The sequence below is a fragment of the Hevea brasiliensis genome, chromosome 2 (genome assembly GCF_030052815.1).
Source record: "Hevea brasiliensis isolate MT/VB/25A 57/8 chromosome 2, ASM3005281v1, whole genome shotgun sequence".
Lineage (NCBI taxonomy): Eukaryota > Viridiplantae > Streptophyta > Magnoliopsida > Malpighiales > Euphorbiaceae > Hevea > Hevea brasiliensis.
In genome coordinates this window covers 11,826,697-11,846,234 of record NC_079494.1, presented here as the reverse complement: position 1 = coordinate 11,846,234, position 19,538 = coordinate 11,826,697, and the positions used below count along the sequence as shown (strand labels likewise).

Below are 19,538 nucleotides of genomic sequence, written 5' to 3'. Positions count from 1 at the left end.
ACTTGTGGTTGGTGAATTTTTGTCTCTTGTGTCTTATATATATATATTCTATAATTATTGTACTTTATTTTTTTTTAAATGCCATAAGTCTATTTCCTTTCTTTTCTTTTCTTTCCTTTTCTTTTCTTTTCTTCTTCTTTCTCTTCTCATTTTTCAAATTCAAATTCATAAATTTAATTTATGTTAATTATTTTATTTCCTAATTTTAATTTGACATTTAAGTCAAAATTCACCTCTAGGGGTAAAATGACCAAAATGCCTTTCATGATGCTCATCGGGTTATTTTTATTATTTTATACCAATTTATAAATTCTCTAAACTTTAATTTATTTTTCTCAAAATTTTTCCTATATTTTTTTAATATTTATTTCATTAATTTATGTCTCCTCACTATAGTTTAAGTGTAGTTCCAGACATCCTGATTGTCCGAACAGACATTAGTCATCGGAACAGTAAAATGTATGGACTACCTACGGTGAGGGCGTTACATGCTATGCTAGGTGTCAACCATGGTCTATGATGTGCCTGAAATGATTTAGAAAAATCATTTAAGGTAAGAAATAGTTCTAATGATATTATGGGATAATATCATTTATTATTGCCAATAAGTAATGAGCCTAGTAAGTCACACAACTGCATAAGTTAATCACCAAGTAAGATGTGATTTAATTGATTAATTAAAGAGTTCAATTAATTAATTAAATAGGGTTTGGTTTGCAATAAGATTGCGAAGTCCCTAGCATGACTTGAAACAAAATCTAAGTTATTTGATATATAGTATAAATTAAATTTATATTTAATTGTCTAAATATGAATTTAATTGTAAGAAAATTAATTAATGGAGATTAATTAATCAATTAATTTATATTTGATATTAATTAATTTGAAGAGGAGAAATTATTAATTTTGAGTTGAGAACTCAAATTTAAAATTTAAAAAGTAAGATTAAATCATATGGTGACATGTGGCACCATGAGATATTGACATATGGCACCATATGATCTTGCCACTTGTCTTCCTATGATGGAAGACCACTTTTCATGATTTAAATGGAGCTTGACACTTGGCTCCATAGGATTAAGTCAGCCAAAAAGTAAGATGTGATCTTATGGTGACATGTGGCAAGGGTAAGTGAAGTTTGACTTTACTATAAAAGGGAAAAAGGAAGAAAGAGAAAACAATTTTTTCTCTTCTTCTTCTCAAGGTGGACGACAACATCTCTCTCCCCTTTCTCCTCACTTGTTCATTTTACTTCAAGAAGAAATCCTTGTTCTTCCTTGAATTAAAATTGCTAGAAAAGGTTTCTAGTGTTCAAAACACCCTTTAACCTTCACTAAATCACTAAACCCCATTTTCAAGTATTTGAATTGGCTTGGGAAGTCAACTTGGGGCTGCAATACTTGATCCTTGGTGTGCTTGTGGTGGACAAGCTAGAGGGACAACAATTGGGGTCCTAGAGGCATAAAAAACAAGTGGGATTCATCAATTGTGCATCAAGAGGTTAGTAACCATAAACCCCTCTTTTACTTAGGGTTTAATTGAATTAAATATTAATTCATAATCTTAGTATGCAATTGGGCATTAAAAAATTGATTAGGACCATAACACACTTGTATGATATATGAAACACTAGAATGGTTTTTGGAAATTTTAATGTTTTAAATGCCCTAAATCCATGCTTCCACTCCTATAAGACATACTTCCATGGGAAAAGAAACAAATACCATAGCATGTGATTCATTTAACATGTGTGATTTGTGTCCATTAAGGGGAATACAAGTGTGATCTCTACTGGATATTGTGTGAGACCCCCTAAAGACTATAAGTAATATTTACCTAGTACCCTCATGACTCTAATTAGTTATTCAAGACTTAGTTTAATGTTTGCTATCTTAGGGTATTGCCAAAAGACTATGAAAGATTCGGTTTAGAGGAGCATTCCTAGAAAAGCAAATTAAATTAAGGTTGAGAGTATCGTAAAAAGAGAAAGATCATTGGAATTGTCACATTAGTCTATGTTCATAAGCTGGAAAATTATGTTTATCTTTGAGATTGAGATCGATAGAGATTTAAATGTGATAAATGATCTAGGGTGCTACATACTATATCAACTCTAAGCTTAATCAATCGAGATGCTATATTATCCTAATAGGTACATAGCAATTGAGCTTCCGAAGTACACATTGGTCACACATTCTATTTGTGAAGTATGAAATTGCGGAATTTAAAATGAGAGTTGACCCATCATATGTGAGTGGGAGATGTTGGAAATATGGTTTGAGTCACTCATGTAGATCAACCTAAATTCATTAAACTTAAAATCAGTACCAAGAACAACCACATAAAAAGTCATGTATGTTGATAAAAGGAGGCAAAATCCAAATGTCATGTACATTGGTTAAAGATGTAATTATATGAAGAGATGCAACTCTTCTTAATAGTTACATAAATGAAGTGATGCAACTTTGGCTAAAAGGTTGGAACACTTTGTGTAAATATCCTTACAAGCCTTTTGTAAGGATAAATTTTAACAATCGTCCCTGAACATCTAGTTATAATATTACAGTCCATCAACTTGAAAATGTAACATAAATCCCCATCAACTTTTACATTTTGCATAGTGAAATCTCTCTAACCTCTAATTACTGGTTTTTCAGTTAGACCCTGATCCAGACAATTCCAACATGGAGCTTAGTCAATATTTCTTTTTTCTCTCTTAATCTATGTGCAAATTGAATCATTCTCTTCTCTATAGATAGAATAATTTTTCACGTGTAGATAGAATAATTTTACACTTTGCCTAAGAGAGGAGAGATAAATGTTAACAAAACACCATATGAGAGCTATTCATATCAGTTTCTAATTGGAAAATCAATAATTAAAAGTCAGAGGGATTAAACTATGTAAAATTTGAAAGTTTAGGAGGTCTTATATTACATTTTAAAGTTGAAAAGCTATAGTGTTACAATCATATAAGTTCATAGATAGTTGTTAAAATTTATCCCTTTTTGTAATGAGTAACAGAAGGAAAAATGAGTGTGCATTTATATGTGTACAAGTTTGGCCCAGTTCTTAATCTTTGGAGGCTCTCATTTTTAATAAGTTGTATAGAACTTTTTTTTTTTTTTCTGCAAATAAGGAACACATCTAAACCATGAGCTAATCTATATAGTTCATATTATTTATGAGATTATATGATAGACTAGTGAAGTAAATATGATAGAGATCTTAGGGTTGTATGAACATGGGTTAGGATCCATGTATTTGAATCCATGTGTTGAGTTTTATAATTTTTCTTCACTAATAAATCTGAAGGTTATCATGTGAGAGTATTATTTTAGAAATTTTATTTTCTTGTTTTCTACTTTGTTTTAATATTTCCACTGAAATAACTTATAGATGTTTTAAGGGATATGTAATTGGGAATGGTGTTACAGATACAAGTTTTAATTCTAACTCAAAATATCCCTTATGCTCATAAAATGGGTCTTATTTCCAATTAACACTAAGAGGTGATTTACATCATTACTTGCATCCCAAAGTTTCTATAATATATCCCATGCCAAATTCATTAGTGATCTTTAAAGAAAGAAAATCTTTGTATCAGATGTGTAACTAATGCACAACTTGTTCTACTCATTAAAGAGCAGTTGTGGAGAAGACTATGCAAATATAGACCCTAATAATACCGAGTGCTTTAAGCATATGGGATTTTGACGAGGTACATATTAAGATATTCTATAGCCTCTTCATGTTATTGATGGTACATAACCTAAGTTGATTCTTGGCTATTACAATAGGTGTTTCTGGGTTCTTTATGGGGTTTTTCCTAATCACATTTTGGAACCCATCTGTAATTTGCTTCCCCAAAGCTATTTCAAATATTTGAAAAAATAAGATCTCTCAGCAAGAACTCTCTTGACATCCTTGAAATTGATCCTTTTTTTTTTTTTCCTACAATTTCATGTAAGTTTATAATTGATGATGAACCCAATTATGTGTTCTACTAATATTGCAATTTTCTTCTGAGTTTTTGAACTTGTTTTGATGCCTATAGAGTTATGCGTACCTACTATCTTACATTCGGGTGGATAACATAAGTGTTCTTCAAGCACTGCATATACGAGAGGTAAGAATTTTTTACTTCAAAACTGTAATGTTCGAGTTCGAATATTAGTTAAAGTCAAACTAATGATTCAAAACTTTGTCGGGTACAAGGAAGTGTAAAGCAATGGCTACGATGCAATTATGGAATATCTTATAAATTTAATATTCCAAGTAGTACTAAGTATCATTTATACCTTAGAATGAAAGGCTATCGCTAATTAATCTATAAGTTAGATTACTCTTAGTTGGTTAATTGATTTTAATACCAACAAGCTTCTTTTTTGTTAGATTACTCAAATCAATGACATTTGCAACTACGAAGGTTATCAACTTATCCATTTCCATAACATCATTTATAAAACTTTTTTACTAATGGGTGCACCTATTAAGTTTTATTTAATACACCTACTAATATTAGGAATTATAATTTTAATGACAAATGCAACCATTAGAAAAACCATTCTCATAATTAATTGATTAATATAGAGGGTGGAGGCCATATAGCTCCTAAAAACAAGCCAATAGAATGTTTTGTCATGTTCAAAAGGTGGATATACTAGAAGCCTTTGTAACCATGCGCATTCAAAAGCCCAAATAAGGAAAATGGTAAAGGGAAATCCTTATCTGTTTGTTAGTTCTCCAATATGCTTTCTTATTGCTTTTTCGAATTGGGCATTGTTCGTAACAAATAAAGATTTCTCTTTACCTATAGTCAACTAGAAAAGGAATCTTAAAAAATTATTATCAAGATTTTTCTTTTTTGTTTGAAAAAAGAGTAATTTACTTTTTTTTTTCATCGAGATAGACAACAAAAAGGGAGAGTGATAAGAGAAAGCATGAGGAGGATTAGATAGCGAGTCAAGAGAGAAAGGGAGAGAGAGAGAGAGAGAGAATGCGCGGGGAGAACGAGTGCAAGGAGAGAGGATGATATGAATTGCATATGTGGCATTTTGCTTTTTTTTTTTTTTTAATTTCTTTCTATTTTAAAGGGCAATTGGATGAAAAATGCCAAACGTTTGCATCAATTCATATTTATATTCATAACTTTTAATTTTGTACGAAATAGCCTAACATTTAAGATTTCTCACAATTGTAGCTAGAGGGGTTAAATAGAATTTGAAAAGTTAACAATAAATTACGATATAATACCTGAAGTCTTATTTGATTAACAAAATAGTTTATTGACTAAACTTTATATTTAAAGAAAGGCCAAATGGCAGAATAAATCCAAATGTTTACGTGTATTGCTCATTTTATCTAAAATTTCTAATTTTAGACAATTTTTAATTTTTTTATTTGATTTCTCTCTTTCTCTCTCCCTCTCCCCTCACTTTCTCTCCTCTCCCCACTTGTTCTCTTCCTAGTGCTTTTAATGGTATAAGATGCCTTTAACCTATTGAAATACCAAATTGTAACTTAACCTTATCATTATCTTGATTATACACTGTAGCAATAGTATTTGGTAATAAAAGTTTCCAAAGAAGATGACACAACATGCTCTCCCAAATTTGACCATTATAAACTCTAGATGAGCAACTTTTACTAGTGATAGCAATTTGGTAACTGTTACTATATTTTTTTAACCACCAAATTTCTTTTAATGTTGGCTAAAAAAAAAAACTTAATTTTTGTCAATATGCCAAGAGGTATAAACTTGCCTTATTCCTTTTTCTTTCTTTCCCAGCAAGTTTAATGCTATCATTAATTAATTCATTGCCCCATCATTACAAAGAAACTAATGTTTAAATTTGGCTAGGATTAGAAATTGCTAATGTTTGATAGTCATAGAGAGAGAGAGAGAGAGAGAGAGAGAGAGAGAGAGGAATTAAATAAAAAAAGATTAAAATTGTCCAAAATTAAAAGTTTTGGATAAAATGAGCAATGCATATAAGGGTTTATATTTATTCTACCACTTGGCATTCTTTTTAAATATAAAGTTTAGTCAATGGACTTTTTTATTAATCAAATAAAACTTTAGGTACTATATTGTAATTTACCATTAACTTTTCAAATTCAATTTAATCCCTTTGGCTATAATTGTGACAAATCTTAAAGATTAGGCTATTTCACACAAATTAAAAAGTTATGGATATAAATGTGAATTAATGTAAACTTTTGGCATTTTTCATCCAATTACCCTATTTTAAAATGTGGTATTACTATGTGTAAGGTTGGTCGGAGATATGAGGGGTTTCTAATGTGTGGGACTGAAGTTTAATAAATTCCAAGGTTGAGGTATTTTATGGTAACAAACTAAATGTAACGGCCCGGCCCACTAGTGATATTGTCCGCTCTGGGCCGAAGCCCTCACGGTTTTAAAACGCGTCAATAGGGGTTAGGAACCTCCATCTTATGAACCCAGCATCTCTCCCGTGTTTTGTCGATGTGGGATTTGCCTAGGGTGTTACAATCTTACTCATTTATTTTATTTAATTTCTAATATTTTAAATTGCTAATATTCTTAACTTATCTCAATAAATTTCACTGCCCAAGTAACCTATGACAGGCTGACTAAATTGGATAACGGGTCGTTGGCACTGGACACCGCGGTGCCTCGGGCCGTCATACCATGGGACGCAGAACGTCAACCATGTATGCAGTCAGTATGGCTAAAAAGCCATGACACCACATAATCGGGCATAAAAGCCATGAATACGGGCATAAAAGCCATAAATACGGGCATAAAGCCATGAATACAGGCATAAAGCCTTTCGCAGTACTGCTAAAACAATACCCTATTGGCATGCCAAACTATCCAATCTGACACACATGTCTAGGCAATACAAGGGCACATAATATCATTAAATATTAATATACTGTGTTTTATGACTTTGTTATTTCATGATAAATTTCATAATTTTTACATTCATCATAATATTCATACATTCCTTACATCATTCATATTGATCACAATTCATAACAATGGTGTTCATATACCATTGTACTCAAAACGTTATTCCTTTCCCTTATAAAGAAAACTAATATTCCATTCATATTTTCATGCGATTCATTTATTCATTACAACATTTATATGAATTCATAACTCATACAAGGTGTTATTATCTTATTTGTAATGGAAACATAAATCCTAATATAAACCTCATCTTATTTATACTCAACAATCCATCTAGTTTAATTTCATTTCATATTCAAGTGGTATTACTTATGTTTTATTAGATCTACTAGTAAGGGGAATACAAATCTTAATCATATACTCACATAACTTAAATGTTTATTAAGTCATTTAGGTAAATTACTATTTCTATTCCAAGTAATCCATGAATGTTTCATGGATTCCAAATTCTATACCTTAATTTCCTCTACCAATTTAGTTATTATACTTTGTGTCTTTGTATTACTATTCACATCACTATTCACTCAAATTGTTGAATTTTTAATACATAATAAATTTATTGAACCTAAGTTCACCAAGATACCACATTTTGCATTTTATTTTTGTTGGTATTGATTTCCAATACCATTTCAAAGCTTATCTTATGTTATTCAAAATTTTCAGATTTCATGCCCTAGGTTTACTGTTCTATTAGTCATTTTTGCAGTGGGAATTTGGCAAAATGATCAACATGAAAGTTGTTCCTTATTTTGTCTAGTTGAATTTCATTTTTTGAATCACTCCATTTGGAGTTTTGTAGCTCAAGTTATGGCCTAAAAACCATAACTGGCCGGATTGGACAGGTTCCAAAATTCTGGGTAAAATTGTTTCTGCCAGATTTGGTAACTCAAGTTTGGTTGGCAATTTGACTAGGTTATGGTCATAATTTGGGTCAGCTTTCTTCATGAAAGTTGTTGTTCTATATCTCAACTTGTTTCTGGTAAAAGTTCAGGTCAATTGGACCTTTCTACATTGAGTTATGGCCAAATGACCAAATACTGTTTATTTAGTCATTTTGCCCAGGCAGATTGCAGGTCACCCGGATTAGGGCAAACTTTTGGTCAAGTTGGTTTGGTTTTCTGGGCATGGTTTCTTCACCAAAGTTGTGCCATTATGTGTCTAGTTTCATGTACAATTGGCTTTGCACCAATTGAACCTCTAAAATTCAAGTTATTGCTGCCCAAACCTGCTGGACTCATGCCCAGTCCTGCAGGTCACCAAGGGCAGCCCATTCACTCAATTTCCTCATGTCACTCATTTCTAGACCAGAAATGGGCCTCCACCTTATTAATTTCTACATGTAACTTCATTAAATCAAAGCATGCTTAATCATTTTTCCTCTAAAATTTCTAGCTCATGCAATATACATGTTACTAGAATGAATAGTGCACTCAGTGCACAATCAGCATGCAGAAACAGGGTGCAAAAATAATCACCATAATTTATAGAAACAAGATTTCAAGACCATATTTTCCAGAAATCAACCTTCATATGTTTAACTCAATCTCCAATTGGAATCACATCAAAATCAGATCGGAAATTGCAGAACTAATTAAAAAGGTACAACCTGTCCAGAATCCAGTGCATGCAGGATAGTAGTAAGGAAATGCAAAAATATCAACTAGCAGCTACCACAATTAGCTCTTGGCCATAACTACAAGGTTTTAGAGCATTCAATAAGCGTTTCAAGGACTCAAGAATCACATCATTTCGAGTTTTGTGGCTCTAGTTATGATTTATTGAAGGTGGCTGTCTTGTTGCAGGAAATCAGCAGAACAGAGTCCACATCTGAGCAATAAAATGTTTTGTCCTCAAACCCTAACCTAACATTAGAACCAGGTCTGCCATAAAACTACAAAGTTTTAGAAAATTCCTTAAGGTTTCTTTTGACATAAAAATCACCCTGATCTGAGATCCCTAACTCCAGTTATGAATTTTTAAAATTTACTGTTCACGCATATCTTTGTCTGATTCCAGATTTTCACTCATCTATAATTTCCTGTGGCACCTAGTTGTAGGATTTACTAATTTCTTTCATAAAACACAGAAATAACTATAAGTTAAAGCACTAACCTTTGTGTGTGTCAACCTAAGCTTGAAGAAAAATGTTTCTCTCCTTTTCTTTTGCTGCCTTAGGCTTGTTCTAGTTGCAAGGAGCAATTTTTGTGAAATCAACAAGTGATTTTATGGTGTGTTTACAAGGAACTTTTAGAAAGAAGTAAAAGCATCCATGGAGAATAGAGAGGGAGAGAGTTTCGGCTGGTTGAAGGAGAAGAAGGCAGCTGAAATTTTGATTCTTTTGTCTTGGTTTGTCTCTTTTATTGATTAATTAAAGGGTTGTTTAATTTTGATTGGTTATAGCTTTTAAATGACATCACCATGATGTCATAAATAGGCCTTTTTCCTCAATTTCTTTTCTTTCCTTCACTACTCATTTTCAATTTAATTTCTAGTAATGTTTATTCATGTTTTATGTCATATTAATTATTTACTCAACTGGACAAGTCGGCCAAAAATCACCTCTGAAGGCGAAATGACCAAAATGCCCTCCGTTTGGCTTAACGGGTCAAAATTGGCTGTACCGATTGAAAAATTTTTCTAGGTATTTTCTTGGCATTCTAATGCCATGGGAACCTCAATAACCCTTCTCTGGAGTTCCAAAAATTATTTTATAATTTTTCCCCCGGGTCTAGGGCTCCTCGTTGCGAGAACCGCAACTTCCCTCTGATTACCCATCGCTTGGGCATCGGCTCATTTGACTTGGTTGTATTTTATTTTTAAAATTTTTACTAAATTTTTCTTATTAATATTTGAGTTAATTATGGTTCCTGACTTTAGTTTAAATATTTTTCCGGACGTTCTAGCCGTCTGGACAGACACCGGTCACCGGAACAGTAGAATGTACGGAGTTGCTACTGGGAGGGTGTTACACTAAAGATGGAGGATAGAAGTGTAACAACTTCAATAGTTAAGGGACTGAAGTGTAATAAATTCTAAAGTTTAGGGATGTTATGGTAACAAAATGAAGATAGCGGATGGAAGTGTAACAACTTTAAAAGTTGAGGGATGGTTGGTATTAGCCACAAAATGAATGATGTGTAAAAGTTTCAGCATAACCTTTGATCTATGTCATTGTTCGCATTCTTGTTGTATCACTTCTCATTTGGTGGCAGTGGCTAGACCTAGCCACCAGGCCAATTTCAATTCAAATCAGCCCAAACTGCTAGTTTCGATTCACTAAAAAGTGTGAACCTAAATCAGAACAATAAAACCCTAAGGTTTGGTCCCGATTTCGATTCGTTTCAATTTGCTTCAAATCCATCAGTATAATTTTTCTTTTTAGATTTTATTAAATGAAAAACTCTAGTTTGGCCTTGAACCAAGCGAATGGTTGTAGTTCAATTTCGATCTGATTCATTTATGGTTCTAGTCAACCCATAAAACAAAAACCTATATGACTTGAGATAATTAGGAGTATAATACACATTCGACCATAATAATTTTCTCTTTCAAACCAATTAGCATTTACCCATAATATTAGTTTTCAAATACATAAAGTTAATAAAAGTTTTGAGAAAAACAAATTTGAAACCCAAGAAGACCATATGCAAGCAATACATACATGAAATAACATATTATTGTCAAAAAAAGGACAAAAGCATATTTTAACTTCTGACATTTACTTGAAAAGTCTAGTGGCATTTTGACTTTTAAAAAGGCCTAATTTTAATACCTTAATTTTTAAAAAATGGAATTAAGTAAACCTTGTGATCCTATTTAGTGCCAAAATTGAAGGAGAAATTGGACTAATTGAGGGCCACTATGCATTTTTTGGTAAAAATCAAAGTTATTTTATGTATTCAACTTTCTTAAATTTATTAAATAATGAAGTTTGGGAGTGAAATGAGAAATTTTAAAATTGAGGGTGTTACTAGACTTTTTTTATAATGGTAAATAATACATTTAGCCCAAAAGCAATTAATCATAAAAAAATGAACAAGTAGCAAGAGAAATAAATATAAATTGAGGGGATAAATTAATGTAACTGGAGCTAAACCAAATCAATTGAATTTGTATTGTTCAATTGAAGAACCTATTTTTAATGTATTTATATATGTCACTACCCCTTGTTTCTATTTCTCTCTCTCTCTCTCTCTAGGTGTCTCTCTCTATCTTTTCCCCATTGTCTCCTATATTTCTCTGTCCCTTTAGTTTTACCCTCCTCCTTCTCAATCTTATTTTGCTTTACCGTTCTAATCCCTCTAGTTCTAAAAAAAAAAATTAAACAAGAATAAATTCCAATAACAAAATTAATTGCAGAATCTACAACAAAAACAAATTCTCATATTCATGATTACAATTTTATTTTTCAATTTCAATTATAAGAACACATCAATAAAATTTGGCTTCGATTGGGACTTAAAATTTATGTCACTGTCTTAAATACAAGTCTAGTTCTAATACTACCAAACTAAATCTCATTAATACAAGTTACTAGTGAGTGATGGTGATCTAATAATTACCCAAAAAATACAACAATTACCACATAAAATTATTAAAGAACAAATCAACAAATCAAAGCTAGAGTCACATAACAATTACACAATAAAAGGAAAAAGTAGTTAGTGGTGGGCTTTGGGAGCTGAAAATGAGGTTGAATAAGGAATCCAAAAAGGGGTAAAGGGAACATCTACCTATTGAGAAAGATCTTAATGATAGGAATGGCAATGAGCAATGTAATTGTAAAATCCGCAAGCGAACAAATCATACGAGTATTATAGAAAGATATCATTCCTATGAGAATGGTGTTGATTACCAAACTATAGTTTTTGCAATTAAAAGTAGTTTAGTAAATAAAGAGCAATTAAAAGTAAACCAGTTGCAAAAAGTACTAATTATAGCTAATTTAATCTAAATAAAAACTAATTAAAAAATGATACTAGAGTTGGGGTTTTCATACTTTTATTAATTGAATTTTAATCCAATCTATCCAACAATTAGGTATTTATGACTTTGAAGGAAATTAATTTCAAACTCTTTTAGATTCTCTTTAAGATATCAAAGATTTTTTCTAAATAAATCAATTCCTACTTTCATGGCTCTTGATTTCCCACTATTAATCTTCATCTTTTTTTTTTCCTTTAATCAATGAATTAAATTAATACTTAACAGGTACCAATAACAAGCAAGTGTTATATCACTAGAAAATTAATATAAGCATAAAACTCATATCATTGAATAGAAAATCAGACCAAATCCATTGATTGAATCAGAGTATTACAATACCCAACTCGAACATTTAGGAAGACTAACTAATATTCATATTTACAAAGCAAACTATAAAGTAAAATGAAATAAACAAGAAAATAAGCAAAGGAGTAAAAGAACTCAAGTGGATAATCCACTTTAATGATAAAATATGGGTTGGAATCTCCTTGATGCAAAGAGGAAATTGAGAATCCTGTTTGTCATTCTTCTCCCTCCGAAAATCTAAGTCTAAGTCTAATTTTATTTTCTTACTTATACTACTTGTGGAAAAACTTAAGAATATGATGTTTTTATACTGCCAAAAAGAAGCATCAGTAGGTTAAAAACCGTAATAGGTTAAAAATAGTACAATGGTGAGATCCAGATTATTAAATTCATGTAAGCAACATATTTAATTTGCACGACCTGTGTAACTATAATTTTCATTTAAACAATAAAAAACGTGGGTCGTGTTTGTCCTGGTGTAACTCTCTTTTTTTCTTTTCCGCCTCTGGAGTTGAGAATTACACTAGTCTATGTAACTAGAATGATGAGTTGTGTACTTGTCAAGTTTGATATTACACAAGCAGGAATACAAATTGTGCTCTTACTAATGTAACTTTCTATTTCTCTAAGACTTAGCATTTCTTCAACTTTTCAATAGCTCGTTAGACTTCCAAATCAACATACTTTATAATTATTGCAAAGACCTTTAATACTTGAAATTAACATATAAAAGCAAGAAAAACATAAATAAATGCAAAATTATATAAATAAGGCAAACTAAGTTGAAAAATAAATAAATGTGCATAAAATAGCCATATGCAAAGGCAAAATAGATGCAAAACATGTCCTAAATCCCTATAAAATAGGAATGTATGAAATACCCCAACTCAAACATTTGTTTGTCCCCCAAGCAAATCAAAATCAAAGTGCAATGGAGGTCCTATCTTTAAAATTGGAAGAATCACTAATCTAGGCTTTCAAACTTGCTCTTAACCACTAACATACCAATTCCCCTCCTTCAAGACATAAGGAATTAAGTAGTTACCTTAGAAATCACCACTTAGCTAAGTTTTAACTAATAACCTGAAAACATGCAACCATAATTAGAGCAAGAGCTAGTTATACTCAAATAGACTCATAAATAATCAATGGCTAAATTGTCTCAAGTGAAGATGATAAATGGGAATAGATGAGTGAAGGGATATCCAATCCTATAGGCAAACCTCATATCCCTCTCTCCACTAATGTTGCAAGCATTATCAAAAAATCAAAAAGTCTTTATAAAGGTTGTGATGGGTCTCAAGGGTTGCAATATGGCTAAAAAGGAAAAAGAAAAAAGTTAATCAAAGTAAAAGAGCAATTAGTTCATAAAATATTGAAAATGCACTATGAATTCTTTTTTGTTTTCTTTTTTCTTATAAAGGAGAAATTTTCAATTTATTTTAAATGCTAGCATGCTTGATGTGCTTGGCTAAGGACTTTGTTTTTAAATCTTTGAATTTATTGCTCTTGTCCCTTTTAATTCTACCCCTAAACTCATTTCTCGAACACTTAAGTGGATTTTTTTTTTTGTAACACTAGCACTTTCTATTTTACTGCTCATTTCATTTCTTCTTCTTCTTCTTCTTCTTCTTCTTCTTCTTTTCTTTAGTGCAAATCCCACTTTTACAGGCAACCTCTTCTAAGGGTAAGGCAAGTTTTTAGGTTTAAGGCTTGGTAACATTATGGGTTCCAAAGAAATAAAATGGGTAAAATGTCATCTCAAATTGGCTTTAAGGGGTAATTTTTAAGTGAGGGAGGGTAAGGCTAATATGAGGGTTAAAAATAAAGAATGCCTAGATGATCTCTTTTTCAAGTGAAGCTAAGATTTTGCCTCAATAGGTATAAAAGGCTTGTTCTAGGACTGGTGAGACACCAAATAGCCAAATCATGACTAGAGTTTTCTTTAAGCACCCAAGAACTACATGTGACAAATTAATAGCAGCATAAGTAGGCTAATTGACTAACCTTTAGCTAAGAAGTAAAAACAAGAGTACACACTCAACATCCTTGCACCCATCTAGCACTTTCAATCAATCAAACCCCTTTAAAGCAAGATCAATCACCTTTTAAGGTAATTCTCACTTTTTGATACATGCATTTAATAGAGTCATTGAGGTTAAATTTCATAGTCATTTTATTGATAGGTTAGTTATTTTTAGTTGATTTTATGAGTTATTTACCTAATTTTTCATAATTGTTAATTTTTGGACTAAATTATAATTTTACTTTTGCTTTATAGATAAAATGGTGTTTTTGAGGGACTAAAAAGTAATTGTGCAAGTAAAAAGTGATTTTTGGACCCAAAAGTGCCAAAATGAAGCTTAGAAATTAAAAATGATGAAGTTGTTGAAATCAGCATGACTTGTTGCATAACCTATGCAGTTTTGCATAGGAACTAGAAGGAATTGAATATCTTCTGAAAAGTGCATAACTTGCTGCATAGCTTATGCAGGTTCCTTATACAGTTTCACGGAGGAGACCTTACACCAGCCGAAACTTGCACAACCTACTGCATAACTTATGCACTTTCACGCCTCTCCTTATGCAACTTTACGGAATGAATTCCCAAATGGCCGAAACTTGCATAACTTGCCGTATAACCTATGTAGTCCACTTATGGACTTTCACATAAAGCTTCCAGACATCCCAAAATCTACACAGCATGTGCAGATCTCCTCATTAATTGGCTAAAAAAGCAAATATTCTCACGTGTAATGACTTTATTTCAGCCCATTTTTAGCCTATCCTAGGGTTTTTATCAAGGGTATTTAAGCATCCTTACATCACATTTTATGAGAAGGGAAGAATAAGAAGGGAGAGAGGAAATTTTTAGGAGAAAGAAGAGAGAGAAAAGGGAAGTACGCCATTTTTGGATTGCTCCAGCTGGGATTTTGATTCTTCTTCATCAGATTCTTCACACCAAACATCGGGTTTTTCAATTTTAATTTTACTTTTCATGTTTTTATTTCTTCTTCTTCATAAAATCTCTTGTATTGAACATGGATTGTGAGTAGTTTTCTTTGATTCAAGAGTTTGAGATGTAATTTTTGATTTATTTTTGTGGATTTAAACTGGGTTAATCCCAATTTAATGAATTTATGAGGTTTAATCCGTTTCTTGTGTGCTTATTCACATGCTTAATGAAGGGCCCCATTAAGTTATGTTCTTAATCCTTGGTTGAAGCATCGAAAAGAGAAGACCAAGTGATAGATAATCAAGAAATTGGACTTAATTAGCTTAGATCTAGAAATAGACTAAAGATTAAGAGGGATTAATAGATCGACTAAAGAACCTAATGGGTCTTGGTTGATTTTAACTCCATGAAAGTAGGATTAAGTTAATTAAGGCCTCTTTGTCTCACTCGAAAGAGATTTCAAAGGATTTTAGAAATGCTCTTCTTTAAACCCACAAATTTCATAGATTAGACTAGCTAGAAAAATCTCAAATTGACTTGAATATGAATCCTTAACTCTGGAATCATCTTTTATCAATTGTTGTTTGGAATTTTACTTTTAAGTGCTTAGTTAACTCTTATTTCATCAATTTTCATTATTAATATTCTTAATTTCTTTATTTAGCTAATTACTAAATTAGTCATTATTCGAATTTAGTTTTGCATGTTCATACCTTAAATTTCAAATTCTCAAATTTCTTTTATTTGTTTAATTAAATTACAATTTTAGTATAGTTCATTTTACATGAAAAATTCAATTGGAAACACAACTCTCCGTGGGAATGATATATACTACTTGAATGACCTGTATACTTGCGGCAGTCCACATCAAGTTTTGGGCACCGTTGCCAGGGTGTTTGTTTGTTTAAGATTGAATTCTTGATTATTTCAGTTGTTTATAGTTTTTATTTTTATTATCTTTTCATTTTGTGTTTATTTGTTCTTTTTAAGTACTTTTTGATCTTTTATGAGAAGAGCTAAAAGCACAAGTGACACATCTCTCTTATACAATCCTGAAATTAAGAATTTTTGTAAAGCCAATAAGAAAGAAACCAGAAAAGAAAAGAAGCATTGAGAGCAGCTGAAATTGAACTAAAAATGACTGAAGAAAGAGTTAGAATTGGTGGAGATAATGGTGGAAATAATAGAAATAATGAAAATGAAGCTCGAGGAGAAGAAGTTGTTAATGCTAATGTTGCCGAGGGGAAGCATGATGGGTCATGCATTCCCTCATTTTGATGATTTGAGAGAAAGCATTACAAGACCAAGGATAGATACAAATAGCTATAAGATGGATTTTGGAGTACTACAAATGATTCAAAATTCTCAATTTGGAGATCAACGTTCAGAAAATCCACATACTCATCTTAAAAAGTTTGCTATAATCTATGATATACAAAAGCAACCTAGAGTATTAGATGATGTAGCAAGGTTGAAGCTATTTCCATTCTTTTTAAAAGACAGAGCATTAGATTGGCTTGATTCTCTGCCGCATAATTCAATTACAAATTAGGAGTAGCTCACTAATGCATTTCTTACACAATATTTTTCACCTAGAAAAACTCAAGAATTAAAGAATCAAATGACAGCTTTTAGGCCAAAAGAAGATGAAATTCTCTATGAGTCACTAATGAGATGGAAGGAGTTGGAAAGACAATGTCCACATCATGCCATTCCAAAATGGATGATAAATGAGAATTTTTATGCAAATGTTACTCCTACTATTAGAGGAATCATTAATGCTCAAACTGGAGTGGAATTCATCATTAAGCATGAAGATGAAGCTTATGAATTGTTAGAGAAAATTACAAAGACCACTCATTTATGGAGTAATCCAAGAGGGCCAGTCCAACTCGAAAGAGGCAAGTTGCTGGATTGTATGAGCTTAATCCATTCAACATGATCAATGCCAAATTTGATGCACTCACTAATGTCCTTGCTAAGAAAATGGAGGATTTAAGTATGCTAGTCAGTTCATCATCATCTTCTGGAAGTTCTCAACAAGTTGCTTGTGCAGAAGGAATAATGAGTTGTGGAGTAGATTATCCTTCATATGCTTGGAGGAATCATCTCAATTTTTCATAGGGGAATCAGCAAAATTAAGCTTCAACTCAGAACTTTCCACTACAATAATAAGGGCATCAGTACCAACAACCTAGGCAACCAGCATCTAGTTTTTAACAAAGGAATGCAAATCCTGCACCTCTACTAAAACAACAGGAACAAGGCTCTACAACCAAAGCTTTGTTATAATAAATTCTTACCAATCAAATTAAGCATGATGAAGAGATGAGAGAGATGAAACCAATGCTAGAATAGGTGCAAACACACAATAGAATGCTAAAAAATCAGATTGCACAACAAGCAAGCTCATCAGGTGCCAAATCTATGGGGAAACTTCCTAGTCAGACATAAAACCCAAGGGAGTAATGTCTTGCCATTACACTGAGAAGTGGTAAAATAATGCATAATAAGAAGAGTAAAAAAAGTGAGAAGAGAGAAAATGAGGAAGATGTTAATGAAAATGAAAAACAAAAGAGTGAAAAGAAAGAGAGTGCAAGAGAAGAGAAAGATGAGAAGTATATACCTCCAGAGCCTTACAAGCCTTAACTTCCTTTTCCACAAAGATTTTAAAAAGCCAGATTGGACAAGCAATTTGGAAAGTTCTTACAAGTTTTAAAGAAGCTATACATCAATGTGCCTTTTATTGATGCTCTTTCCCAAATGCCTTCTTCTGCTAAGTTTCTGAAAGAAATTCTCTTAAACAAGAGGAGACTTGAATGAGACTGTAGCCTTAACTGAGGAATGCAGTGTTATCCTCCAAAGGAAACTTCCTCTAAAGCTCAAGGATCCAGGGAGTTTTTCAATTTCATGCCACATTGGGGAATCATGTTCTACAAAAGCTTTATGTGATTTAGGGGCTAGTGTAAGCCTTATGCCCCTTTCCATCTATGAGAAGCTCAACGTGGGAGATCTTAAGCCAACCCACATTTCTCTTCAGTTGGCAGACAGATCAATTAAGTATCCAGAAGGGATCTTGGAGAATGTACCACTAAAGGTTGGAAAATTCTACATCCCAGTTGACTTTGTCATTTTGGACATGGAAGAGGATTCTCATATGCCAATCATTTTAGGGAGGCCTTTCCTAGCAACAACTAGTGTTTTGATTGGTCTGAAAAGTGAAAAGCTTACTCTTAGAGTCGGAGAGGATCAGTTACTCTTCAACATTGGCAATAACAAGAAGAAGCAACATGAAGATGTAGACTCTTGTTTGAAAATTGATATAGTTGATGAGTTAGTAAAAGAGCACTTTAGAAAGAGCTGTCCGAAGGCTTCTCTTGAAAGTTGTCTTGTCTATGAAAGGAGTATCAATGATGAAAATCCAAAAGTGGCAGCCTTTGCACAACATTCGAAGAGTAATTCACCTTGTCCTATGGCACCAATCTTTCAAATTAAGCAAGTGGAGAAAAATAAAGTCAAGCAACCATCTCTCAAAGAAAAAGATACACTAAAAGTGGTCAAGAAAGAAATTGTTAGACTTTTAGATAAAGCAGCAAGAATCTTTTCATGCAATGGAAAGAATTTGACGTATAGATTCATTGAAGCACCTATTGAAAATAGAGGCAATAGATTCCAATTCCAGCCACCATGAAACACGACAAGGTCAAGCTAATGACCATAAATTAGCACTCTTGGGAGGCACCCTAAGTTTCTTTATTTTGTTTTTATTAAGTTTATTCTACTTGTATTATTTTTGTTTTGTTTTAAATATCCCTCAAATTCAATTTTGACATTGTTGAATTTTTCCTTTTGTAGATGCATTTTGAAGGATTAGAGGCTGTTGCACTGTTGGGAAGTTATTCTTACTTAATATCTTGATTATCTACTTCCCCAAGACTGATTTGTTTTAATTGCCTTTGTTGCAGATCCTTTTTGGGCTTATGCAAAGAAATTTCTGTGTGCTAATTCTGTAATATATGCTGTTAACTATCTATTTATTCTTATTAGCTAAGGTTAGGTGTATTATTTTCTGTGTGTCTTTAATGTTGGTATGATGGTGAGTGGTTCATTTTTGTGGTTGTAAGCTCAATTGAGTTGTGTCATTCAATTTTATGGTGCTGCATTTGATTGGAAAAACTGAGCATGCATGATTTGCTTTTGTGAATAAATGCAACTTTCTGATTATAGTGTAGTGGTGTTGGCTCTTACTAAGCTTAAGATGTGATTAATGTCAAGCTGCAGCTTTTGAGTTTAAATGATATTGCTCACAGGCTTTTGTGCAGAAATTTT

General features: G+C 32.1%; 1 non-coding gene across 1 annotated transcript; it reads right to left on the bottom strand.

Annotated features, from left to right (window-relative positions):
• Window positions 1-16,814: 16,814 nt before the first annotated feature.
• Window positions 16,815-16,922, bottom strand: LOC131178237 (small nucleolar RNA R71). The gene has a single exon (XR_009147369.1). It is a non-coding gene; the product is annotated as a small nucleolar RNA R71 (small nucleolar RNA).
• Window positions 16,923-19,538: the final 2,616 nt, after the last annotated feature.